At 36.8% G+C, this 27,713-nt stretch overlaps 1 long non-coding RNA gene across 1 annotated transcript; it reads right to left on the bottom strand.

The window, feature by feature from the left end:
* Positions 1 to 2,379: 2,379 nt before the first annotated feature.
* LOC127550963 (uncharacterized) lies at positions 2,380 to 27,640 on the bottom strand. The gene is made up of 3 exons (XR_007950980.1): positions 27,444 to 27,640; positions 26,603 to 26,814; positions 2,380 to 5,055 (listed from the first exon to the last, which is right to left on the bottom strand). It is a non-coding gene; the product is annotated as an uncharacterized LOC127550963 (long non-coding RNA).
* Between the last annotated feature and the right edge of the window lie 73 nt (positions 27,641 to 27,713).

Genomic DNA, 27,713 nt, shown 5'->3' with positions numbered 1-27,713 from the left:
TGAAGAGAGCCCAGTTCATCAGAATTGATCATAGTATAATCTTGTTGTTGCTATGTATAATGATCTCCTGAGAACCAATAATTTTATTAAAAATTTCCTTTGCATAGAGGAAGCCAACCCAAACAACAACAACAATCTGATTCTTTAAGCATTGTCTCAGGCATAGATAGATACTATACAAACAGATCACTTGCCATCTACCATCCCCAGCTGCTCTCTAGATCACCCTTTTTGGAGTTGTTCTTTCTTTCTTCCTCTGTCTCTGTTTGGGACTCAAAAATAATTTCTGTCTTGAACTAGGATGAATTATCATCCTAGTTTTGTTACTGACTATCATTGTGATCTAAGATAATTTGTTTACTCTCTCTGGGCACTGTTCATCCAAAGAGGTTGTTGTACTGGGTGATTGCCAAGGACCCTTCCAACTCTGTTTCTTTTGACTTTGGCTGTTCAAAGCAGTAGGTGACATCTCCTTATATTTGATGAAACACATTACAGATAGGTATTTACTAACAAGCAGTTTTATCTAGAAAATGAGCCTGGCCTGTGAAGTAGTGAAGAGAGAAATGAATAGCAGTCAGAATACTTGAGTTTTAGATTCAGCCCTGTCACCAAGACTAGCCATGTAAACTTATTTAGGTCAATTTCTTGGTTTCCATCATTATTGTTGTTGTTGTTCAGTCGTTTTCAATGGTGTCCAGTTCTTTGTGATCCCATTTGAATTTTCCCTGACAAAGAAACTGGAGTGGTTTGCCAATTCCTTCTCCAGCCTGTTTGATAGATGAGAAAACTAAAGCAAATAGGCTTACGTGACTTGCCCAGGGTCATACAGCCATCATATATCTGAGGCTGGATCTGAACTGACAAAGATAGGTCTTCCTGAATCCATACCTGGCACTCTATCCACTGAGTCACCTCATTGCCTCTCAGTTTTCATACCTATAAAATAAAGCACTTGACCCAGGTGTTCTCCAAGGCCTTACACATCTCTGAAATCTTTGTCTTCCATTGCCAACCACTTACATAATTTTTCAGACACTGGTTCACTGCCTCATACTCTGGTTACTTACTAGCGTTAGACTATCTATCTTTAGCAAAATAAAAAAATAAAAAATCATAAGTACTGGCCAAAACTCTTAAGTACTCACAAAAAATCAACAGCCCCAATGAGCTGGAGAAAATCTCAACCTGGTTCTGCAATAGACTAACATCCAGAGATTCAGAATAGGGAGAAGTGGATTAGAAAGAAACTTGGGTTGGGCCTGCTATTTTAACATCAGGGGTATGCGTTCTGGTGGTTCTCCCTGCTCTTGATTGAGGATGAGCTGAAGAGGACAATGTTTTCTCAAACATAAAAGAAAAACTGACTAGACCTGGGCCCCCACAAATCACTGAATGTTTCCTGTACAAGAACCATAAGATTTAAAAGAAAAAAGTTCATTCTTATGGATTTTACTTTCGGACTTCTAGTACAAAGGCAAAAAGTCCAGGGAGAGTTTCATGGCTAGCTCTAATGTGTTTCCTCTCTTTTTCCTTAAGAAACACCTAGGTCCCTTCTTATTTGCCTCATTTCATCTTTTCCATGAAGTGTGTATTTTGTGTCTCTTCCATCCTCCTCATGGTCTGAGAACCAAATGAAATAGAGGTAGAAAAGGTTTTCTAAAATCTAAAGGATTACAGTAGGCTCATTCCACAGCTGTCTGCTTTGTGACATGTCAAACTCTGAAAGGACAAAATTGAAATGAGAAAAAAACACCATTGTAAGACTTCTGGTTATGCGGTAGTAGCTTATTGCTTATGAAAGGGAGTAACAAATGTTAACAAAAGCTAATCTTCAAAATACTCTATTCAGAAATGCAAAGCAAATATGCTGACCATTTTCTACCACTCAAACATTGAAAGGTTCATGCAGACATAAGAAAAGGGATCCATATATAGCAAGGCATACATTGTAGAGAAACCAGTGATGGAAAATGAAAATGTCCCTTCCTCAAACATATCATGGAGGGGATTGTGAAGGACTGGGTAGGGTTATTCCCCTGTAATACACTTAGTGCATGATGCAAAGAATGTCAGTTGATTCTGACCATAATATATTTATGATCTCAGACACTGATTTTTCTATTGATCTTAGGGTTCTGGTGTCAGTGTTACCATAGCACCAGTGGGAATATGAGATTTCAGGGAAGGGGAAAGCCTTTAATTAACAGGTAACAGCAGCAACTAAAATCAGGCTTTCAAAAATGGGCCTGATGCCAGTATTTGTCAGTTACTGGAATGATTTGAAAAAGATTTAATTCCTTTCTCTAGACCAGTTCTCTCTCTGTCTCTATGTCTCTGTCTCTGTCTTTCTCTCACACACACCTCTTTTAAAAAAGTAAATGACATGCAATATGTTTAAATTTTCTTTCAATGTGCTTGTCACTTACATTCATAGTTTCCTACCATGGAAATTATTGGATATTGGAATAAAATTTTAATTGTATAAGGAAGACAATAAGCAATAAATACAATCACAATAGACAAGAATGTCAAAAGAATATGCTTGTTGCCTTAGAAGGCCTCTGGATACTGTGTGGGAATTGTGCAAGAAGTACAGGGTATCTTTTCTACCTTTATTTGTTGCTGTTTTTTCCTGATATATTTAATAAGTTTATTATTTCAAATTACCACGATGAATTGAAAAATCTCTGTTGGTTGTGAATATTTGTCTGCTCCCCTTTGCTTTGCTTTACTCTTTTTTCTCTTTATTTCCTTTTTGGAAATAAAATAAAACATTGAAAACAGAAACTCATGGGTAATAAATAGAACACATCACAGAAATTACCTGCAGAATGTAACAATTATGTGAGCCTGAGTGTAGATTTATTTTCTTTGACTGAAGTCTGTGGATAGCTTAGCATCGCTGGTCCCTTGGTGGACTTTTGATTTCCCTTTTCCATCTGCAGAACCAGCAACTGGCAAGAACCTGGTGTCAGAACAAAGGCTATGCAAGTATTGACAAATATTAGCACACACAAAAGACTGCATCTGGAGACTGGCTTGGAGCCTTTACAAACATTCTTATCCTGGAAAACATCATCCCAGAGCCCTCCTGGACCTTGTCTATTCCCAATCACTCCTTACTTCCTGCTAACTATTTTACACATTAGTCATTCTAATTTTCTTTTCTACATGAGTTGTCTTTCCTCTTACTGATATAATGAAGCACAGACTTGCCCTCACAGCTGCAGGTAATAGGATCTGCCATGCCACAGGGGAAGCATCGGTCTTGGCAGGTTTAGCCTGCTGATGGGTAGCAGAATGGCAGAGGGTCTTATCACCTGCCTTCAGGCCCATCTAGGTCCCAAGCTTACAGAATTGTGTGAACTCAGATTTACAGTTGTATAGAATTGCCCATATGACATATTTCAGGGCAAATGAATATATATTTTTTGTCCTAAGTCATGGTGCAATAGTACTAAAGGTTTTTATACTTTGTAATAATATATAATAACACTGTGAACTTACACATGAGCTTTGTATAAACAGGAAAAAATATGATCCCAGATATTAAGGGAGTCCTTAGTTGCCAGCTTAAGCTCTTGCTAACAGGAAGGAAAAAGGGACCAGCCAAAAAATAAAAGGATATGGTTCCCCAGTTGGGAATTGGAAAGCATGGTCAATTGTGTTTTAGAATATTAGGCTATTCCATTTTCTAGAAACAAAATTTTCATTGAATGGGATCATGATATAAACTTTTTTTTTGAGGGGGAGGGAGCATTATGTGATTTTATTTTTTGGGGGGGAACCACTTAATTAGTAGGTTTGGCTCAATTCTGGAATCTTTCAAAGAAGGAAAATGTGGCGAAATACAATGCTAATCAAGTATAGAATAGCTGATAAGTATCTATTGAAAACTACTCAAAACAGGAAATACTAACCCATAATTCTTATTATATTCTCTTAGAAGGTCAATACTTAAAATATTAAAGCATGAAAAATTTTATTTTATTAAAGCTTTTTATTTATAAAAATATGCATGGGTAATTTTTCAGCATGACCCTTGCAAAACTTTCTGTTCCAAATTTTTCCTTCCTTCCCTCCACCCTCTCCCCTAGATGGCAGGTAGGCTAATATATGTTAAATATGTTCAAATAAGTGTTTAAGCCAATATCTATATATACATACAGTTATCTTGCTGCCCAAGAAAAATTGGTTAAAGAAAGGAAAAAAAACCACCTGAGAAAGAAAACAAAATGCAAGGAAACATCAACAGAAAAAGTAAAGATGCTATGTTTTGGCTCACACTTAGTTCCCACAGTCCTCTCGGGGTGTAGATGGCTCTCTTCATCACTGAACAATTGGAATTGATTTGAATCATCTCATTGTTGAAGAGAGTCACATCCATTAGAATTGATCCTCATATAGTATTGTTGAAGTGTATAATGATCTCCTGGTTCTGCTCATTTCACTCAGCATCAGTTCATGTAAGCCTCTCCAGGCCTTTCTGAAATCATCCTGTTGATTATTTCTTACAGAACAATAATATTCCATAACATTCATATACCACAATTTACTCAACCATTCTCCAATTGATGGACATCCATTCATTTTCCAGTTTCTAGCCACTACAAACAGGGCTGCCACAAACATTTTTGTACATGTGGGTTCCTTTCTCTCCTTTAAGATCTCTTTGGGATATAAGCCCAGTAGAAACACTACTGGGTCAAAGGGTATAGACAGTATAACAACTTTTTGAGCATAGTTCCAAATTGCTCTCCAGAATGGTTGTATCTATTTACAGTTCTACCAACATTGTATTAGTGTCCCAGTTTTCCCACATCCCTTCCAACATTTGTCATTATCTTTTTCTGGAATGAAACATTTTATGAGACTCATGAACACCCATTTTTCCTTAACCTCAACTCTTCACTATTTGAATAATACCTTCAGGGTCTATGTCTTCTGCTAAGCTTAGCTTCATTTCCTGTCATTGGTCACCTTCTCTGAGATGGAGAAAATCTTGCTACTGTCAATCAACTCTGCCTGAAGAACTCGGGAGCTCACAAGTTCCTGAAAAAAAAAAAAAAAAAAAAAAAAAAAAACTAGGTTGCTGTCAAGACTGAAAACAACTATCTCAGGATCACCTATGTTTAGAGAAAGAAACTTAAAGGAGGAGAGGTAGTCAGAGGTCCAAGGCCAAGGACAATGCTCAAGTAGTAGTATATGTGCCTGCTGCCATGTTTAAGAAGTTGCCATAGCTGCTAGAGGAAGAGATCTTTTTCCTTCCTATGAGAAGTTCAAAAGAGAACCTTTGCAAAGTTGTCACACACAGAAAAACAATAGAAAAAGAATACCAGAAGGTGAAATCCATCCTTTTAAGCTCTATCAAGTAGACTGCTTTTTCAGGTGATTGTGCCAATTTTCTTTGGTACCCATTAACTTCCCCCTGCTGTTATCTTGGGGACCAAAAGATTGCTCTTGCTGCATCATCCCAGAATCTTTTTTGTATTAAGCACATGTCCCCAGATATGAGGAATGGAGTAGGGAAAGACTTGAAGTAGGAAATAAGTTCATCTCTGGGCATGGATCTGACCTGATTATCCACTATGTGTGAGTAACAAGAGCATCAGTAGAAAGCTGGTCTCTGAGGAAGACCTGGGTTAAATCTCACCTTTCACACATCCTGCCTATGTGATCTTAGGCAAGTTATCTAACCTCTTAGTATCCCCAGTAACCTCCTAAGACCTACAGAGATGGTAGTGATCTATACTGACAGTGAGTTACAGAGTTCCCTATACTGATGAACCTTGCATTTGATTTTTTTCAAATCCAAAGTGGCAGAGAGAGCCAGGGTCCTTTGGAATAGATTCTGGACAGGGTTTAGTTATTAGGAAATGGGAAGCAGCAAAAGCATGGTATAGTGGAAAGGATTACAGATTTGGAATCATAGGGATCTGAGTTCAAAATTCAGCTCAGCCACTTATTATCATATGACTTCCAACAAGTCATTTCACTAGATTCTTCCAGCTCTAGGATCCTGTGACTTCAAGCCTGCTGTACAATCCTACGCACACTGCAATAGCACAATCAGATGAAAAAGCATTAGACTGCATGTCAAAATTCAGATTCACTCAGAATCCTTAACTATTAGATGTAACTTTTCCAGTCTGAGTTTTCCCAACATCAATAAATAAAATACCAGTGGATTTTCTTTTCCTCTCACTCTCCTGGAGATGTTAAATAACGATAAAGAAGAACATGGTTGGGAAGTACACACCTAGGTCTGGGGATGAAGGTATCTTTTCTTTGTGATTACAAAGGATTTAATATTTCATGCCTTGTAAAGGACAGGATTTCCCTAGGCAAACTACATGCCAATTATGAAATGCTTGTTTAAGTAGCTGGAGAACAGCTACAAGTCTGTGTATAACTGCAGTTATACCTGCAGTAACTGTACAACAATAGAACCTTCAGAGCAGCCTCATGGATTTAGGCTTATGCAAACATAGTATGGCTACTGAAAAGAGGTTAAAGCTATGATGGATTGTCATAATTAAAATTCATTTTTCCAGTCTGCCCAGAAAAGACTGCCTCCATAATCACTGCCTCTTGATATCTTTCTCTTCATTCAGGGCCCACCTTCTCAATAAGGACTTACTGTCTCTCCCAGCTAGAGGGAATCGCACTGCCTTAATCCTCTCATGATTCTCTGATCTTGGCTCTTTTTTCTAACTTGTATTACAATTTCTAACTTCTACTAGATTTTGAAATTTGTGAGGATCAGTGGCTTTGGAGTTATTCTGTCTGGCATAGTAGAGATTTAGAGCTAAAAATATACTTTAACGGTTATCTAATTCAATTTCCTCATCTTACATATAAACTGAAGGGAAGACAAGTGAAATGATTGCCCAAGGTCACAAATTAATATTGGCAGAGGTATGATCTGAACCTTGATTTTGTGATTACAAAGTTAACACTCTACTTGTACACAGTAAGCTATTAATAAACGTTTATTGAGTTGAATTGGGTTCGATGGAACTAGGACCAGAGTCAGTCAGTCTGTAAGCATTTATTAAGTGCCTTCTTTGTTTTAGGCACTGTGCTCAGCTCTGAGAATACAAAAAAAGGCAAAAGACAATCCCTGTTCAGGTTTGTTCAGTATTAGGAAAACTATCAGCATGACTGACCATATCAATGATAAATCAATAGATGCAGAAAAGACCCTTGACAAAATAACAGCACCTATTCCTACTAAAAAACACTAGAAATGGTGCAGTGGATAGAGTATTGGCCCTGAAGGCAGGAGAACCTGAGTTCAAATTTGGTCTCAGACACTTAACTAGCTGTGTGATCAAGTCCCAACTGCTTCACCAAAAAAAGAAGAGAAAAAAAAAAAAACTGGCCAATCACAATTCATAGTCTGGATGATATTTTGGGGCAGTTAGATGGCACAATGGATAGAATCTGGTTTGAGACACTTAATGCTAGCTGTGTGACCCTGGGCAGATAATCTAACCTCAACTCTGCCTCTCTCCCCCCCCCAAAAAAAAAGGACAAAAAAAAATTCAACACTAGAGAGCAAAGAAATACATGGAGTTTTCCTTATAATGATAAATAGCATCTATCAGTAAGCATTTTCTGTTATGGGTATAAGCTAGAAGTCTTCCCAATAAGATCAAGGATGAAGCAAGGATGCCCATTACAAAATTATTCAATATTGTACTAGAAATGTTGGCTATAGGGATAAAAGAAGTAAAGGAAATTGAAGGAGTTAGAATAAGCAATAAAGAAATAAAACTATCACTCTTAGCAGATGATAATAATGGTATGCTTAGAGAATCCTCGACAGCCAACTAAGAAAGTTAGTGGAAATAATTAACAACTTTAGTAAAATTGTAAGATATTAAATAAATGCACATAAATTATCAGCATTTCTATATATAACCAACAATCCCAGCAGCAAGAGAAAGAAAAATCCCACTTAAATTAGCTATAGACAATATAAAATACTTGGACATCTACCTGCCAAGACAAACCCAGGAATTATATGAACACAAATATAAAATATTTTTCACATATTCATTTATGACCAAACAAGAGACAGAAAGCATTACAAAATGTAAAGTGGATAATTTTGATTACATAAAATTAAAAGTTTTTACACAAAACCAATGCAAACAAGATTAGAAGGAAGGAAGCTAGGAAACAATTTTTACAGTAAATGTTTCTGATGAAAGCATCATTTCTAAAACATATAGATAACTGAGTCACATTTATGAGAATATAAGTCCTCAATTGATAAAAGGTCAAAGGATATGAGCTGGTAGTTTTCAGATGAAAAAAAATCTAAGCTATCTATAATTATATGAAAAAAGGCTCAATCAACCTATTGACTGAAAAAATACTAATGAAAACAATTTTGAGGTACTACCTGATACCTATCAAGCTGTCTGATATGACAGAAAAGGAAAATGACAAAATTGTTAGGGGATATGGAAAATTGGGATACTCATGCATTGCTGGAATTGTAAATTGATTCAATTATTTTGGAGAACAATTTGGAACTATGCTAAAACTGTACATACTCTTTGTTAGAATAACATTATTAGGTCTGTATCCCAAAGAGATAAAAAGGAAAATAAAAAATGTCTACTTGTACTAAAAATATTTGTAGAGGCAAAAACTGGAAATTGAAGGGATGTTCATCAATTGAGAAATAGTTGAACAAGTTGTGGTATATGAATGTAATGGAATGATTGAGTAGGCAGATTTCAGAAAAACTTGAAAAGACTTACATGAACTGATGAAAAATAAAATAAGAATCAGGAAAACATTGTACCACAATCAACTAAGAATAACTTATTCTTAGCAATACCAGACAATTCTAAAGATCATGATGCTATTCACATCCAGAGAAAGAACTGATGGAGTTTGAATGCTGATTGAAGCAAACTATTTTCACTTTATTTTTTTCGTGTTTTTTTTCTTTTTGTCTGTTTCTTCTTTCACATGACTAAAATGGAAATGTGTTTTATATTGTAGTATATATATATATATATAACTTATATCAAATTGCTCACTCTCTTAGACAGTGGGGAAGTGACAGAAGGAGGGAAAAAATTGGAACTCAAAATTTTCAAAAGAATGTTAAAAATTTATCTCTGTACATAATTAGAAAAAATAAAATACTATTTTTTTAAAAGTAGTTTTTGCTCTCAAGATCCTTAGCATAACAGGTCTGTCACTATTATTTACAAAATAGACACATAGGATAAATTTGAAATCAACAGTAGGAAGACACTAGTTTAAGGGGGAATCAGGAAGGATTTCTTATAGAAAGAAGCCAGAGGATCCAGCATGGTGAGGGAAAATGTTTTAGGTATGAGGGTCAGTGTAGTAAAAATATTTATAGTTTTGAGATAGAGCGGCTTCTTCCAGGAAAAGCCTGGAGGCTAGAGTCACTGGAAATAGGAGGGGGCCAGCTTGCAAAGAGCTTTGAATGCCAGAGAATTTTGTATTTGAGCTACTGGGATCAAATAGGGAGCCACTAAAGCTTATTGAATAAGGTGGAGTGACATGATCAGATACATGTTTTAGGAAGATTTTTTTTGATAACTTAGTGGAAAATAGGAGAAGAAGAGATGTAAAAAGGGAAATCAAAAAACATTCTATGGCAATAGTAAAGACATGTGGTGGAAAGGGCTTATACCAGTAGAGGGAGTGTCAAAAGAAGAGAAGATAACATAAACACAAAATGTTTTGAAGGTAAAATTGACAGGACTTGGCAGTAGATTGAATATAGAAGTGAAAAAGAGGGAGAAGAATTCATAATTATAGATGCATACATTTAAATAAAAAGGCAGCATGTTATGGTGCACAGAGAGCTGGAGATGGAGCCAGGAGATCCTCTAACTATGTAACTATGGAGAAGTCACTTATTCTCCGTAAAATGGAAATAACAAAAACAATAACAATACTTGGATTACTGACCTCACAAGAGTTGTGAAGAAAGGAGTTAAAGGACCACCAAAGGCACTCTATAAAGGTGAGTACTTATTCATTACCCTTGGCATTTAGAAACAAGAATGCAGTTCAAAAATATAGGCAAAAAACAACATAATTGCATCTCAGTATTAAGAGTCTGGTCCACCCCATCCCCCATCCATGGTTAATCAGATCTTCTCAGGTCATGAAATAAATCTGAGATATACAAATTTGTCTGCAGTAGGAGAATCCATAATGACCTGTCTTCCTCCCACTTTCCTTTAGCTACTCCTAAATATTTTCTAGGATGGCAATCCCACAGAGGTATAGAATTGAGTAACAGTCTTCTGAATTCAATGGCTTCCAATTCACTTCCACAAATAATCCAGGAGGGTCAACTGCAGGCAAGAAGAAAAAGGAAAAGAAAGGAAAAGAATGGTAAGAAAGGGAAGAAGCATTGATTTATTAAGTGCTTGCTATAGGCCAGAATTTGTACTACTAATCATTTTACAAATATTTCACAGCAAACTCAGAAGGTAGGTGCTCTTATTATCCCAACTTTACAATAGAAGAAACTGAGGCCAATAGCGGTGAAATGAATTACTCTCTAGGGTCATACAACTAGTAAATGTCTGAGACAGGATTTGAATTCAGGTCTTCCTGATTCCAGGCAGAGGGATCTATTCACTGCGCTACTTAGCTTCCTAAACTGAATAGAGAGTCAGACAGCAAATATGTGATGAATGTACTATTAATGGTTTGTTTATTTTTTAAAAAAATGTTTTTGATTAGACTTTCATTTTCACTGACATAAGGAAGAACATTGCAAGGCTACATGACTTATTATCTAAGGTCAAAGAGCCAGTATGGGTTAGAAGTGGGATGAGGAGCCAAGTAATACTGACCTGGAGGAAACCTCTGTCTCCTATATGAGGCTGTTATGATAATTGCTTATGTCAAATTAATAAAATATCATTTGGATAACTGGGTACCTGGTTAAAAGGAATTTTTTGGATACAAGAAAAATGGGCATAATGTGAAATTTAACAGGGAGAATAAAGGGATACTAGAACATTTGAGTAAAGAGCACATGAGATTTTCAATTACACTGAAAGGTCATGTTCTTACCTCTTTTTACTTATTATCTCTTACCTCTTATTCTGGGAATACCTATTTATGTTATTCCTTCTCTGGAGAATAAGGCAGATTCATCAGTCATGAAGGGAATTGATACTGGAATTTCTTCTTAGATAAACTTAGGCTTTAAGTCTCCTGGAAAAAATTAGGCCTTTAAAGCACAGCCTGCTGAATAATGAAGGACATAGTCAGAGCATTTGGGACCTTGTCAAATGGCTTTTAGACCTGGCACCATCACTAAAGGTCTCGGAGGGTGGCTGATTGATCAAATGATTTATGAAAAATGGCATATCCTTATTTTTGGCCTCAAAACCAGAGATTGCTAAAAACAAACCAAAACATACTTATGCTTTGACCCTCCACTTCTGAGCAACCAAGTATTCTTTATTTTGCTTCAGAAGATGCAATTTGATACCAATTGCCTCAAAGCCTGTCTTTTCCTTTGTTTGGAATAGTGTTAAATGAGGAGAATTCACCTTTGCAAGTGAATTTTCAAGGTTACTGGATGGGGGAAAGGGGATCCCTAGGATGGGCCCTGTACTAACTGGTTGGATAACATGAAAAAGTCCTTATCCTTCCACTTTCTTCATGTCTATTAAACTGGATGATGATCTGTAGTCCCATTCTGTTTGGAGAACAATGATGGTATTATGGAAAGAAATTAGAACATGGGGTTAAGGGAGACCTGAGTTCATAGCTGCACTCATTAACCATGGGATCATAGGAAATCCCTTTAACCTCTCTGAGACTCAGTTTCCACAGTAAATTGGGGATAATAACTCCTGCCCATTGCCACCGCCATCATCATCATCACTGCCATTTATATAGCACCTATTATGTGCCAAGCACTGTGCTAAGCACTTTACAAATAGTATTTCATCTGATTTTCATAAAAACATTTTTTTTGAAATTCAGTGGCTCCCAATGAACTTGACAAATAATCCTGAAAGACTTACTACAAGTAGAAAGGGAAAGAAATATTTATAAATGCCTACTAGATGCTAGGTATTATACTAATCATCTTAGAAATCTTATCTCATTTGATTTTCACCACAATCTTGGGAAATAGGTATTACTATTATCCTCCCTTTTCAGTTGAAGAAATTGAGGCAAACAGCCCAGTAGGCACACTAGTAAGTGTCGCAGGCTCGACTTGAATTCAGGTCTTCCTCACTCCAAACCTAGTTCTCTAACCACTGTGTTACTTAGCTGCCTGGACCACAACCTCATAGGTTTGTTGTGAGGAAGGTACTTGGGAGATACTAAAATGCTCTGGAATGTGAGCTAGCATTTAATCAGTGCTTTGAGGTTCAAAAAGTAGTTTGCATATGCTATCTCATATGATCTTCAGGAAGTTGATGCTCTTATCATCCTTCTTTGACAGATGAGAAAATTAAAGCTGAGAACATGAAATGATTTGCTTAGGGTCACACAGCTAATAAGTGTCCCAATGCAGGATTAGAACATTAGGTCTTCCAGATTCTAAATCCAGCACTCTGTCCATTGCACCACCTAGTCATGTGACTTGTTATTTATATTTGAGGCTCTTTAAAACTATAAAATTCAATAATGCTTTTACTTTAAGGCTCCCTCTCATTTCCATGTGGTTGTATGATCTAAGTTCCTGCTGTAGGTTTTTGACGTGTTCCACTTGGAAGTCTAGTTATACTGAGTGGCTTCTAGCCAGTTGTTGAGCCTATTTCTTCCACATATGGTTCAGAATCCTTGGCCAAAGGTCCTTGGCATATGTCCTTTTTCCCTAGCATATGCTAAGACCTGAGTCTCCTTTATTTTAGAATTCACAGAATCTGCTTGATTGGGATTTCTGCACATTTTAAGACTAACAGTTTTGTTTAATGTTTAGGAAAGCAGACCTATTGCTGTATATAATGAATGGAATTATTCATTCATTAGCTGTGATCTTGCTGCCAAGATACTTTCTCAGGATATAGATGGTAGTTTTGGTTTATTCCATGACCCAAAGTGAGAGAGGGACCTGATAGGCTACAAACAAGGGAAGGCCCATCAATTGGGGAACTGTTGAACATATTGTGGTAAATGACTATACATGAAAGGGACAACAAGGTGAGTAGTAGGCAGAATGCTAGGCTTAAAGTCAGGAAAACCTGGGTTTAAATCCAGCCTCAGGCACTTATTAGCTGTGTGACCTAGCAAGTCACTCATTCAACCTTGTTTGCCTCGGTTTCCTCATCTATAAAATGAGCTGGTGAAGGAAAGAATCAAGTACAAAGAGTCAGACATGACTGAAATGACTGAATAATAAATTGTCCTGTAGAAAATGATCAATTTGGGGAATTCAGAAAAATAAGGGAAAATATGTATAAATTGGTGCATTAAAGTAAGCAGAATCAAAAAAATCCTCTAGAGATGAAAAAAGGCACCTTTACTTTTTCTTTGGAGAAGTTAGGAGAATACATTATCAAAACAGAGCATCACATATATTGTCAGATGTGTTCATTTTAGCAGCTGGTTTTGTTTCACTATCTTTTTAGCTATATGGGGAAGCAGGGTATGTATATGTTGAAGTGACTAGGATGTAACAAATGCATCTTTTTAAAAGAAATCAAGTGAACCAAGTTGTTCTTACCTAATGTGGCACTTTTAAATATCTTTCTCAGAATTTCAATCCAACTGACACTTTAAAAAAAATCCTAGTCTTCCCATGTGGGGGAATACACCTCATTTCAAGAGTAGTCCTTTTCACTTTTAGAGCTCTTGATTTCACCTCAGCTTGCCTCTTTGCAATGTCCATGCAGTGTTGCAAGGTTTGTCCTTTGGAACCAAGCAAAACAAATTATTTTTTCTTCTACAAAACAGCCCTTCGCATATTTTGGAAGGTAATCATCATGTTCCTCTTAGTTTTCTCTTCTCCAGGCTAAACATTTGTAATTCTTCCACCTGATCTTCATATGCAAAAACTTGAGGCTTTTCACCATCTTGATTGGGTTTTTCCAGAAATCTCTTACTTTTCAACATCCTTATTAAAATGTGGCACTCAAAAGTGAACCTGCTATTCTGGATGTGGTCTGAGCAGGGTAGACCTTGTTCCCTTTTATTTCTGGAAGCCGGGCCTCTATTAATGTAGCCAAGACCCCAGTAGAGTGGGTCTTTTTATACTTTCCATATCACATTATTAATTCATTATTAAACCTGAAACCCACAGAAATCCTCAAACTATTATATAACCATGCCTACCCTATCTTTTACTTGTGAATCACATTTTGAAATCAAGTGTAAGGCTCATTAGGTTTAAAAAAAACAACACATTTAACCATTTCTATTTTTCTTTCTGCCCCCTGTTCCTATCCCTACCAAAGTTTCACACAATGTGAAAATGATCAAATCCATGCCTGGTATTTGATGAATCTAGCATCCCATCACTTTTTTCCCCATTGGAAATGAGAAATTTCATTTCTTTGGCATAAGGAATGTCAAAAATGCCAAAAGGCTCACATTTGATTTGAAACTCTGAACTTATACTTTTGGCATAGTTTCTATACTTGGCAAAAAACACTCCCTCTTCTTTTGTCATAAATACTCCTTAGTCTTCTTAACCATAGCAGGAAAGGATGCTGAGACTCTCTTGAGAATATTTCAAATTCCTAATCAATTTCACTCGAATCTACTTTCTGGCCTACTTCCCTCAATCTTCAACTACACATCCCCTCATACTTCTAGCTTTCCATGGTTTCTGAAACTCCATTTATCCCAAGTGTTCTTAAAGATTCTTATAGGGATGGGTTCACTCATGACAACAATTGAGATCTGCTTACTAGGGTAATAATAAACATAAGCATAATAAACGTCCTGTTTTTAGTTAAGAGGAGGCAGTGTGGTTCTGAGTATAATGGCTCTGAGCTTAGAGAATCTGGGTTCAAATCCCGAGTCTGACACCTATTACCTGTGAGGTCTTGGGCAGGTTATCAAAGCTCCTGGACCTTCAATGTTTTCATCTTGAAATGAAGAGGGTAAAACTAATGGCCTCAGATCCTTCCTGGACCTACACCTATGATTATAAGATCATCAGGTCCTCTTTCTGACTCTATACAGTACAAGAGTAGAAAAAATAAAGACTTATAATCTAGATGCTTTCTGTCACTTAAAGATCTCTGAGTATCTTACATCTACCCAGGCATCATGAAAAAATACCAAAAGAGGAAATAATTTTATGTCTCTAGTGGATGCTGCTGAGGTGGATGCCACTGAGGGAGCTGCCGCTGAAATTACTCCTTCAAATTTTGGAGACATGGAGGAAGAAAGGATCCAGAAAGGCTTAATAGGGAAATTATATTAGGAGATTATTACTCCCAATTTAAAATCAGCAATGTAAACTCAGCAAGGGATAAACTAAGACACCTAAGAAGAGAGAAAGGTATTCTATTTGGAATGGCTAAAGCAACAACTGAGGATATTTCATCTGGAAAAAAGGAGCTTTGGGGGAGGGAGAAAGAAAAGAAGGGAACACAAAATGACTATTGTCATGTAGAGAATTTGTTAATTGGATAAATCTGTAATGTCTGCAATTAAATGTATATAATGTACTGTGGTAGGTTCAAAGATAAATAAAAAGTGGTCCCTGCCCTCAAAGAACTTACAGTTTAATAGGGAAGAAAGGGGACGGGTACAGATAAATAAGATAGAAAAAAAATGAGGTCATTAGAGACACACAAAATCCTATGACAGTTTAGAGAAGGGGGAAATGAAAACATGATGAGTGGGAAGTAGAAATTTTCAGGAAAGATTTCATTTAAAAAAAAGTGGTATTGGAACTGGGCTTTGAAGAATGGGAAGGATAGCATCATTCAGAAATGTAAGGGAAGGCTATTCCTACTCTAGACAAGGTAGGGAAAAGGAAAAGATGTAAGATATTCAGGTAAAAGCAAAGAATCTCATTTGGTTGGAACATCAAAAGTTCCTTAGGAAGAAGGGATAGATTTTTGTTGAGCAAGAGGGCATCACAAGGACTAGTGGGGTGGAATTTTCAGAGAAGCACATTCGAGCTTAACATGAGAAAATTCCTAACAGAGCTGTTGGACAATGAAATAAGCTGCTTCAGGATTATTCTCCTATCACTCACCAGAAATATCCCAGCAATGGTTGGATTGCTACCTGTCAGGGAGATAAGTATTCCTGCATCAAAAGGGAGATAATACAAGATTTCTAAGGTACTGAATAGATCTAAAATAAACAATTCTACAATTAATCACTCCCCTGATTTTTTCCATTCTAGAAATGGCATATTGTCATAAATTAGGCTCTCTGGAATGAACATGCATGTAAAAAGTAAACAATATATGTATATATGTAGCAAATGTGCTACATATATACACACATATATAATTTATATATGGGTAGACACATACACTCAAACCTGAGGAATAAAAATATAGAAGGAAAATAAGAGACATATAAAGACCAAACTTACAGCCAAGTGTTCATTGTGCATTTGTAAGATGATCTATTCTCACTTTTTTTCCCCTTTAGTCAACTGATATACCAGCACTTTATAATGATTTAAGGCAACATGGAGAATTATCTTTTTTTCTAATCAAAATTACAGAGAGCTGTAGTACAGTGAGAGTAAAAATTCTGAAGTCCTATGTAATAATTTTCAGGAAAATGCCCCTCCTACTTTCTTAACTAGAAAATAAACAGCTAGCAAGCCCCCTATAATACACGAAATATTCTTGAGGGCAGAAAATGGAGGCAGTGGGCAAATATTATAACTGTGGCCCTAGTACTTACTTACATGTCATTGTCTTTGTGCCTTTAGTTATTCAGACTAGAGCTTAATATGGAATAAAGTTTCAGCAATATATATAAACTTTTCATCAAGAAGTTCCTTTCCAAAAACTTTACAGAATTAGAAGGTAATGAATCCTATAGGTTAATTATAATATATTCTGAAAACCACAATGCTCTTGGAGCCATTGAGAAGGAAAGATTTAAAAGAGACAAGAAAGATAAATATAGCTCTACCCACAAGTGTGTATACATGTGTGTATCTGTGTATAATTTATAAGGATAAATACTAGATCTATAATTTCATTGATATAGAGAACTTTCAGATGAGAAAATTTTCCCTACCAACATAGGTCAGCACCTTGTGTGCAATTTAAGTAGTTTTGGAGAGTTTTTAAGAGCACTGAGAGGTGACTTGCCCAGAGTCACATAGTCAGTATGTCAGAAATGGGCCCAGTTTGCGGGCTCTGCTCTACCACGCTGCCTCTCATATAATCATAGGATGCAGAAAAATGGGAAATACAGAGACATCTCACAGGGTGATTAGTAATAGAATGTATAAATGTTAGAGCTAGAACAAACCTCAGAAATCATCTATCACATCCCTCATTTTGTAGATGAAGAATTTTAAGCACAGAAAAGTTGAGTGACTTCCCTAAGATCACACAGCTATTCTCATTACAAAAGATTCATCACAGATTTCCTTTCCTCTTTGAGCTCCCTTAGGGCATTTAAAATGTGATTTGATTTGCAAAAACTCATTTGCATTGATTCCTTCTCATTATGCCAATTAGGAAAAGGAGCATTCTGCTTGCTACTATACCCAATATGCCCACACACTTTTAATTCCAAGTCAAATTCCATTAAAAAGAAAATCATTGTAGAATAGAGAATTTTCGCGTTCAACCCAATGATTCCCTTATTTCAAATGATAATCAATGTAGCAAAATTCTAATTTAACCAAAGAACTTGAAAAAATATCTTGGAATTATAGAATCTCAGAGATGGAATGGACCTCAGGGAATCTAAATTGCACACTCCTACTCCCTTATTTTTACCCATTAAAAGCCTGAGAAGGTGACTTACCAAACTCAAATAGCTAGGATTTGAGAAGGCCAGAATTCAGAGCCAAATTTTCTGACATTGGATTCATTGCTCTTCAGTTAGACCGTGTTTGCCACATTATAGAAAACAGCATGGATGTGTAAGGATGCTCAATGTATCCCCATATGAGTTCATTTAAAGGTAGAGATTCAGGGGAGTCATGAAAAATTCATTGCAATGGATTTAGCCTTTTTATACTTAAACAAATTTTATATACATATACACATTCCTCGTTTAAGTTTTGGTTCATTGAGCCGTGACTCCCCATATAGCAGTAAGTAAAATAGGCTTTTCCTCAGAGTTCAGACATCTGTGGAAGGTGTTTCCTGCTTAGAGATTGGAATAGTTTCTCCTTATAGTGATCTGAAGAGCCTCATGGTTGTCTTCTCAATTGTGCCAAATGGCATGACCCTGGAATCACTCCTACTGAAGACTCATTGCCATGTTGCCCATCTTCCAGGAATCTCCTTTTTCTCCAATTCCTGTGGGGGCATAGAGAAGACTTTGGGGGAAATAGTCCCATCTTCCTACTACGGAACGCTCCTCAAACCCCCTTCATTCTTGTCAGTTTTGTCCTTTGTATTTCTACCATCTATATCTCCCTATCATAAACTCTTTTTGTAGCAGATAAAAGAATTCTTATTATTCCATGAAATTAAGTATAATAGTTGAAGCTAAGGGTTAGTATTGGAACTACCAAAATCCTTGCCTATTTTCTTTTTTTTATTTTTATTTTATTTTTAAAAAATAACTTTTTATTGACAGAACCCATGCCAGGGTAATTTTTTATAACATTATCCCTTACACTCTCTTCTGTTCCGATTTTTCCCCTCCCCCAAATGGCAAGCAGTCCTATACATGTTAAATAGGTTACAGTATATCCTAGATACAATATATGTGTGCAGAACCCAACAGTTCTCTTATTGCACAGGGAGAATTGGATTCAGAAAGTATAAATAACCCGGGAAGAAAAACAAAAATGCAAGCAGTTTATATTCATTTCCCAGTGTCCTTTCTTTAAGTGTAGCTGCTTCTGTCCATCCTTGATCAATTGAAACTGAGTTAGATTTCTTTGTCGAAGAGATCCACTTCCATCAGAATACATCCTCATACAGTATTGTTGTTGAGGCATATAATGATGTCCTGGGTCTGCTCATTTCACTTAGCATCAGTTCATGTAAGTCTCGCCAGTCCTCTCTGTATTCATCCTGCTGGTCATTTCTTACAGAACACTAATATTCCATAACTTCATATACCACAATTTACCCAGCCATTCTCCAATTGATGGGGATCCTTTCATTTTCTAGCTTCTAGCCACTACAAACAGGGCTGCCACAAACATTTTGGCACATACAGGTCCCTTTCCCTTCTTTATGATCTCTTTGGGGTATAAGCCCAGTAGAGACACTGCTGGATCAAAGGGTATGCACAGTTTGATAACTTTTTGAGCATAGTTCCAAATTGCTCTCCAGAATGGCTGGATGTGTTCACAATTCCACCAACAATGTATCAGTGTCCCTGCTTTCCCACATCCCCTCCAACATTCCGCATTATCTTTCCCTGTCATTCTAGCCAATCTGACAGGTGTGTAGTGGTATCTCAGAGTTGTCTTAATTTGCATTTCTCTGATTAATAATGATTTGGAGCATATTTTCACATGGCTATAAATAGTTTTAATTTCTTCGTCTGAGAATTATCTGTTCATATCCTTTGACCATTTATCAATTGGAGAATGGCTTGATTTCTTATAAATTAGAGTCAATTCTCTATATATTTTGGAAATGAGGCCTTTATCAGAACCTTTGAAATTTAAAAATGTTTTCCCAGTTTATTGTTTCCCTTCTAATCTTGTCTGCATTAGTTTTGTTTGTACGAAAACTTTTCAATTTGATATAATCAAAATTTTCTATTTTGTGGTCAATAGTGATCTCTAGTCCTTCTTTGGTCATAAATTCCTTCCTCTTCCACAGGTCTGAAAGGTAAACTATCCTATGCTCTTCCAATTTATTTATAATCTCATTCTTTAAGTCATGAAGCCATTTTGACCTTATCTTGATGTACGGTGTTTGTGTGGGTCAATACCTAGTTTCTGCCATACTAATTTCCAATTTTCTCAGCAATTTCTGTCCAATAATGCGTTCTTATCCCCAAAACTGGGGTCTTTGGGTTTGTCAAACACTAGATTATTAAAATTATTGGCTGTTTTGTCCTTTGAACCTAACCTATTCCATTGATCAACTAGTCTATTTCTTAGCCAATACCAGATGGTTTTAGTAACCGCTGCTTTATAATATAATTTTAGATCTGGTACAAGTAGGCCACCTTCATTTGATTTTTTTTTTCATTAATTCCCTTGAAATTCTGAACCTTTTGTTTTTCCATATGAACTTTGTTATTTTTTCTAGGTCATCAAAATAGTTTTTTGAGAGTCTGATTGGTATAGCGCAAAATAAATAGATTAGTTTAGGTAGTATTGTCATTTTTATTATATTTGCTCGCCCAATCCAAGAGCATTTAATATTTTTCCAGTTGGTTAGATCAGACTTAATTTGTGTGGAAAGTGTTTTGTAGTTTTGCTCATAAAGTTTCTGATTTTCCCTTGAATCCTTGCTTATTCTCAGTGAATTCATTTATCTTTGGTCCATAAGTTTATCACACTTTCCATCTGTAAAATGACAAAAATTATTGTTCTGCAAGAACCTCCAATGACTGAATCTCATTCAGTCAATTGGCCAGTCACTTGATAAATACTTATTTGTATGGTTACATTATAAAAATGGCTTCTTCAAATGAAATTCTAAATATTGCTTGACTACTATTTAAGAAATATTCCTTTTGGTACTATAATCAAACCTTAACATATGTGAACAAAGTAGAGTTTAAATGTATAGCAAATGACTTAAAGAATTTAAAAAATCATTTTATCACTTTCAAGATTAATTCCATTTGGTTCTAACTGCATACATTCTTTGACCTTACTCGAGTTATCTATATCAATTGACACAGAATCAGAAAATCTCAGCATTATGAAGGCCCACAGGGTTCATCTGAGCGAATTTAAGGGTTCATCTAAGCCTATCTATCACTGGATAGGACATCCATAACAAATGATCACCTAACTTTTGCACAGACAGTTAAGGATGGAGAATTCATTGCCAATTAATCCAGGCTATTCCAGTTTGGGACAACTGGAATTATTAGGAATTTTTTCATATTTGCTACTCATTGTGTGTTCTTAGGCAAGTCAAACTACCAGTATGGGATTCATTTTCCTCAGGTGTAAATGAGAGTTGATTATCTCTAAATGATCACTAAGATTCTTTCTAATTACAACAAATTATGATTTTAAGTAGGTCTGAAGTCAAAGTTTCATTTAATAAGCATCTTAATGGACCTTCTAGTACACAAAGATGATTTGTAATTATTACAACAGTTATTGCTTCTTTGCATAAGGGCCATCTATAGCAAGAACAATCTAAATTATGTTGGGGAGTGGAGGAGAAATTTCCTATTTCATTTACTACAGCTTCCACCTAGAGAAATCTTTCCATTGGACAACTGAGGAGACTACCATTAGTTTCCCATTTGGAAGCATGATGATTCCACTTTCTCAAAAGAAGAAAGGGAAAAAAATGCACACATAATTTATAGACACTCATTTCTATCACCTCCCCCCCCCTCCAAACATTCAAAAGGGCTTAGGATAGTATTTTTCTTCAGGGCCAATTACAATACCTCATATAGTAAATTTTTTGTGCCAGTTTCTACTGACATTTCCTATCGACCTCTTATATTGTCCTCAGTGGCAGCTCAAATGACACTGGTTTCTCAGTGTCCTCTAGGTATCTATCTCAACAGATTCTCTGATCTCATAGAAAATATCACAGAGAATATGAGTGGTATTTTATTTTTAAAAATTTAATTTAAATTTTAAAAATTTAAAATTAACATTTTTCTCTCTCTCCTACCTTCTCCCCACAATGAAAAAAGAAAAAGAAAAAAATCATTGAAACATAAATGCATAGTTAAGCAAAACAAATTCTCATATCAGCTATGTCTAAAATGAATGTTTCATTTAGCATCTTGAATCCATCACCTGACATTTCTGTTAGTAATTGAGTAGTATGCTTCATCTTGGAGTGATGGTTATTTAATTATACTGATCAGAGTTCTTAAGTCTTTAAAAATTATTTGTTTTAATAATGTTGTTCTTAAGTAGATTTCTTTCCTAATTCTACATTCCTTTTATATGTCATCTCAGGTTTCTCTGAAACTGCACTTTTCATCATTTATTATAGCATAATGGTATTTTATTCCACTAGGATTCATATGCCATAATTTGATAAGCCATTTCTCAACTGATAGGCATTCTTCTAATTTCCAATTCTTTGTCTCCAAATACAAAGAGTTCTAAATATTTCTGTGCAAATAAATCTTTTTCCTCTTTCTTTGGTCTCTTTGGGGTACAGGTCTAATAGTTCTATTGATACATAAAAGGGTATACACAGTTTATTAATTTTTTGGCTATAGTTCCAAGTTTTCACAATGGCTGAACTAATTCATACCTCTACCAATAATGCATTAATGTGCCTGTTTTCCTGCAGTGCTTCCAACATTTTTCATTATTCTTTTTTGTCAGCTTTACCAATTTGATGAGGTGCTATACCTGTCTTAAAGAACTCTTTCTGCATTCCTCTTGGGGGAATGACACAAAATTCTAGAATTTCTGAGTCAGAAAGGACTTCAGGGGCCATCTACTCCCATCCAATTTGAAAAAGAAAGACCACTATAATATTCCTCACAAATGGCCATCCAGTCTTAGCTTGAGTGCCTCTATGATCACATGTTGGGTCTTTTTTATTACTTAACAAAATGACATATCCATTTTCTTTGGGAGTTTTTCTCTCTTCTCCAGTGTGACTTTTCTTCCATGACACTGAAGGATATGGGCTCCAGTAATTCATTCCCCCTGGTGCTCCTTACACTCCTGCTAGGAAGGGAGTGGCATACATTTCCCCAGAAGACTGTTTGTTAACCCCTCTCCCCCCAGGTCATTTTCCTTAGTTATTTCCATTAAGTATATTACGCAGATATAATATATGTTACAATATCTAACACGAGTTAGATTGTATATTCTTCCACCTAAAAGGATTTCAACAATATAATCACTTAAATAGTTCAGATATGTTCCCTAGCACTTTATTATTATTATTAATTAGCTAGGAGGGCCTTTTTTTTTTTTTTTTTTTGATAGGCAAATGTCATCCCTAGCCCAAATTGGAACAACAAATTAAAAAATACTGCTTCTACTGAATAATTATTGAACAGAAAATACCTTTATAAAAATCCAAGTCCCCTTCACACACAGATTACTTCATACTTTCGCTTTTTAGAAGTGACTTCCTGCTAAAGTGGAATAAAGCTGCCCTCTGCTTTATGGAGTTGATCACTTTCAGGAAGTCCAGGCTTGTGGGTAAAAGAGTGGAAGAAGCCAATTGTTTAGGAGGGAGCTGGACAGCTGTGTACGTCCAAAATTGGGGTTTTAGGTTTTTTCCCTCTTTTTTTTTTGTGATTCAGAATAAGGAGGAACTTGTTAAGATTCTCCAGCACCTAATTTTTGGTGTTTCTTTGGGAAACAGAGGGGATAAAAGGAAGATAGAGGCTATATAGTTTAAGAAGATAAAATAGAAAAATTAAAAGGCATGGGAAAGAAAGATCTGATAGCTTTATCTTTTAAAACTATCTAAGCTCCAAAAGTGCCACAGGCCACTTGTAATTTGAGTAAAGAGTATTAGGCAGTGGAAAAATTATTAAAATAAGACAAGTATTTTATCTCACAGTTGCTTACCTTCTTTCCTTCCATTCTTCCCTCCTCTCTGAATTTACTTGGCCAGATCTTTATCTCCCAAGCCTTTGCAGGTTAGCCAATATACAGGGAAATACACAGTAATGACTAAGGGATGATTAGAGCCAGGTGCACTTAATCAAGGAAAGTTTCATGGAGGTGAGTCTTAAATTGAATTTTCAAGATAGAGATTGAACACAATATCATAGAGAAATGGGAGGACTGTCTAGAGTCTAGATGAAGCATGGAAGTATGGATTATAGCAGTAGTTATGAATGTGATGGTAAGTAGATTTTCTTGATAGGAGCAGAATATGCATAGTAAGATTGGAAAAGACAAAAGAAGGCAATCAATTAAGGGCAGAAAGTTGAGATGGCCATGATTACCAGCTTGAATTCAGAGATATATTGGTTGGAGATATATTAGGTTGACTTAATAAGCACATACAGAGTGGTTGCTATGTGTAGAGCACTGTATTTGAGGATATGAAGAAAACAAAGGAACATAGACCCTTCAAGTATCTTATGATTTAAGCTGCTGAGAAGCAATGGCAAATCACATAAATGATAGAATGTTGCCTATGTGAACTGGAAGAAATCTGAAAGATCATCCAACCCAATTCCCTCCATTTATTTGAGAAAAAATTCAGAAAAGTGAAGTCACAAATGAAAGGGACCTTAAAGACCTTCTAATCTGATACCTATATTTTGCAAATGAAGAAACTGAGGCCTGTAAAGGTTAATAATCTGTGGTGAACTCAGGGACTCTTACTCCAAAATCACTTCTATTTACAGTTACCACATCACCTTCTCAAGTTCAATGAGAGAATAAGTGACTACACCTGGCATCTGAACCTAGATATAACTCCAACTTCTAGGTTCTTTCCACTTTCCCAGTGCATCCTAAATGACCTTTGTGGATAATGATTTGGGCAACTTTAGGACCGCTTTCTTTTTTATCTTCTGGGACTTTTCAATGAAAAAATCAAGAAATTTACCTTAAAAAAAAAAAAAAAAAAAAAAAAAGGTCCATTGAATTAAGTATATAGGTATGATTCCCCAGAGATTCCTCTGGGCATGAAGTGAAAAGATTAGACCTGAGGTTTATATCTAAGAATGATGGTCATTGGGAACTTTTGTTGTGAAAAGGACAGGATAATTGCAAGAGAAGATTCATATTCTTTAGTTCAAAACTCCCTCTTACTGTGTGTTGGTTTAGTTCCTGTATAGGAGAGAGGTCACCAGAGCTGAGACAAGGTACTTGTATATGCTAGATTTGAGAGCTTCATCTCTCTGTGGGAGGATTTCATTTTCACTGTTTCACACAAAATGACTTTTCTCAAATGCCTATATATTAGGGAGAGCAAGATTTTTTTTTTTAATGTGCATTAGAAACCAAATTTAAGACTATCATTCATTTTGCTTCTTTGTACACTGTATTCTTATTAGGTGCCTACTTTGCCTGTTACAGATTTTGGCTCTGGAAGCCACAGTCATCCTCAGATAATTTATTAAAGTGCTTTGTTTTGTATATATTAAATGGCAGGAACATCTGTGGGAAATACTGCTTGAGTTTGGGATCTACTGACTTTGTAGCACCACTCAGATTTCAAGTAAAGAATGAGTTTTACAATGGCAAATGACTTGTCAGCAGTGTAAACCAGCTATACTTCTAGTAACTGATTGGCTCCAAATTATTTTGCTGCAGACAAGCTAGACAATAGTAGTTAGGAAAGAAATCAGGAGGTGGACAGAGTGTTGGATATGTAATTTAGTGGACACTTGGGTTTAAATCCTAGCTCTAAGGTCATCTTCCCCCCTTAACAATATGCATTATTTCATTTCATTGAAACTCAAGTTTCCCTATCCATAAAATCAAGATGTTGGGATGAGAAGGAATTCTTAACATCCCATATAAATTCTATGGTTCTAAAATACAACTTTATACATATGTGCAGAAAGACCTTTATGGATTAATCACATGAGAGAATTTTCATTTTGAAGGAACTTTTGAAGACCAGGGTCACTGATAAGATGGTTAAAAATGGTCAAAAAGAATACAGAATATTATAACTGGAAAGTACCTTAGAGACTTTCTAATCCAACCCGCTCATTCTCTAAAAGAAGAAACTGAGGTCCAAGGATGTTTGCCGATGATACTGCTACTTTGTGGCTGAGCAGAGATATTTGATTCCCAATTGTCTTTCCAGAATGTAATTTCCCTATTCCTAGAAAGGTGGGCAAACCTCCTTAGTCAAAACAGTGTACATCTAGGACACTGAATTTTAACTGATAGAAGTTTATATGAAAAGATTCATTTTAGTTAAAGCTACCTCTTAAAAATTAGAGATAATGTAGCATTCTAGACTAGTAGAACTGAAAAGGACTTTAGAATATGGAAAGTTAGAACACAGAATATCAGATCTGGAATATGGAATGTTAGAATATACACTGTCAGAGCTGGAAGGGATGTTAAGAGACCATCCAGTCCAAACTCCTCATTAGACAGATAAAGTGCATCTTTAGTTAAACATTATCTAATGTAAACTCCCCATCCCCCACTGCCAAGGATGGAAGATGGAACCGGATACATTTCAGTTTATCCGAAAGTGAGTGGTAGATTCTTTGGTATGGAAAGCCTCTACTCTCTTACGTGGCTACTAAATTAATATGTTAATTAACACATGTTTGTTTATAAACACTGGCGGCCTCTACAGGTATGTGCATCCCCAAATGATTCACCCAGCTGTTTTATGCTGAAGTTCAAGGGTTATTTCGGCTTCACCTGCAGGGCAATTGTTGCTGGCTCCTTTCCTGGGGGATCCGCATGTTTTCTGGAGTTTACTCTAGCTTCCCCAGTCGACCTGTTCTCTCTTTTCTCCTCCCGCGCTTCCTCTCAGTCTTCACAGTGGTGGCAGGAAATTCATAAACAACGCCAACTTTCCCAGCCAGCTCACCGCAGCTGCCCACAGCTCAGGGGGCGTGTTGTCTCGGCGACTTAGGGAAAAAAAATGTGAGTCTCTGGTTATGTGGTTTTCAGTTTGTAGATTCGACTCCGAATCCAAAAGAGAGGGTCTGGGGGGTGGGGGTGGGGTGTAAGAATGGAAGCGCCTTGTCCAACACACACACACACACACACACACACACACACACACACTCTCACTCACTCTCTCTCTCTCTCTCTCTCTCTCTCTCTTTCTCTCTCTCTCTCTCTCTCTCTCTCTCTCTCTTCCTTCTCTCCCTTTATCTCCCTCCCCCCCTTCCCCCCGTTTTGCCTCTGTGTGTGTCTTTCTCCCTTTCTCTCTCACTCTCAACAAAAAAGGGCCGCTGGGCGCCTCTCTTTCACCCTTGCCCTTTCCAGCAAAGTCTGGGAACCAGAATGGAGCTCAGCGTTGGGGACTGGGGGTAGGGGCTGGATGGGGGTAATTCTTCAGCTCGAGATTTCATCTAACACTTTGAAAGGGTCCCAGACTCGTTTTACCTTGGGAGAATGAGGGAAGGGAGAACACCAAGGGGAAGCCGGGATTTTCTCTAAGCGCGATCCTATCCTTTAGTGGGTTTCCCTGGGGCCCACCTACGCCGCTGCGTCCAGCATCCCCCCCCCCCCCCATCCGTATCACACTAACCAAAGACCGGGGAGCAGATGCCAGCTTAAATGCCCGATTCGCGCGCTGACCTGGGGGTAACCCCCCTACCGTTCCCCTATTTCCCCCCCTAGACTGGAGGGGGGGCGGGGTGGGGGAAAGGAGGGGAGGGCGGGGGAGAGAAAAAGGCGGCGCCGGCTCGGCTGGGACATGTAGTCTGACGGGTCTCGGCCTCCCTTTGGCTGCCCGGGTGTGGGTTCTGACTCCAAACTACGACTCCCGCCAGGCCATGCGCCGTAGCGCATGAGCTCT

The sequence above is a fragment of the Antechinus flavipes genome, chromosome 2 (genome assembly GCF_016432865.1).
Source record: "Antechinus flavipes isolate AdamAnt ecotype Samford, QLD, Australia chromosome 2, AdamAnt_v2, whole genome shotgun sequence".
Classification (NCBI taxonomy): domain Eukaryota; kingdom Metazoa; phylum Chordata; class Mammalia; order Dasyuromorphia; family Dasyuridae; genus Antechinus; species Antechinus flavipes.
This window is presented reverse-complemented; position numbering and strand designations above follow the sequence as displayed.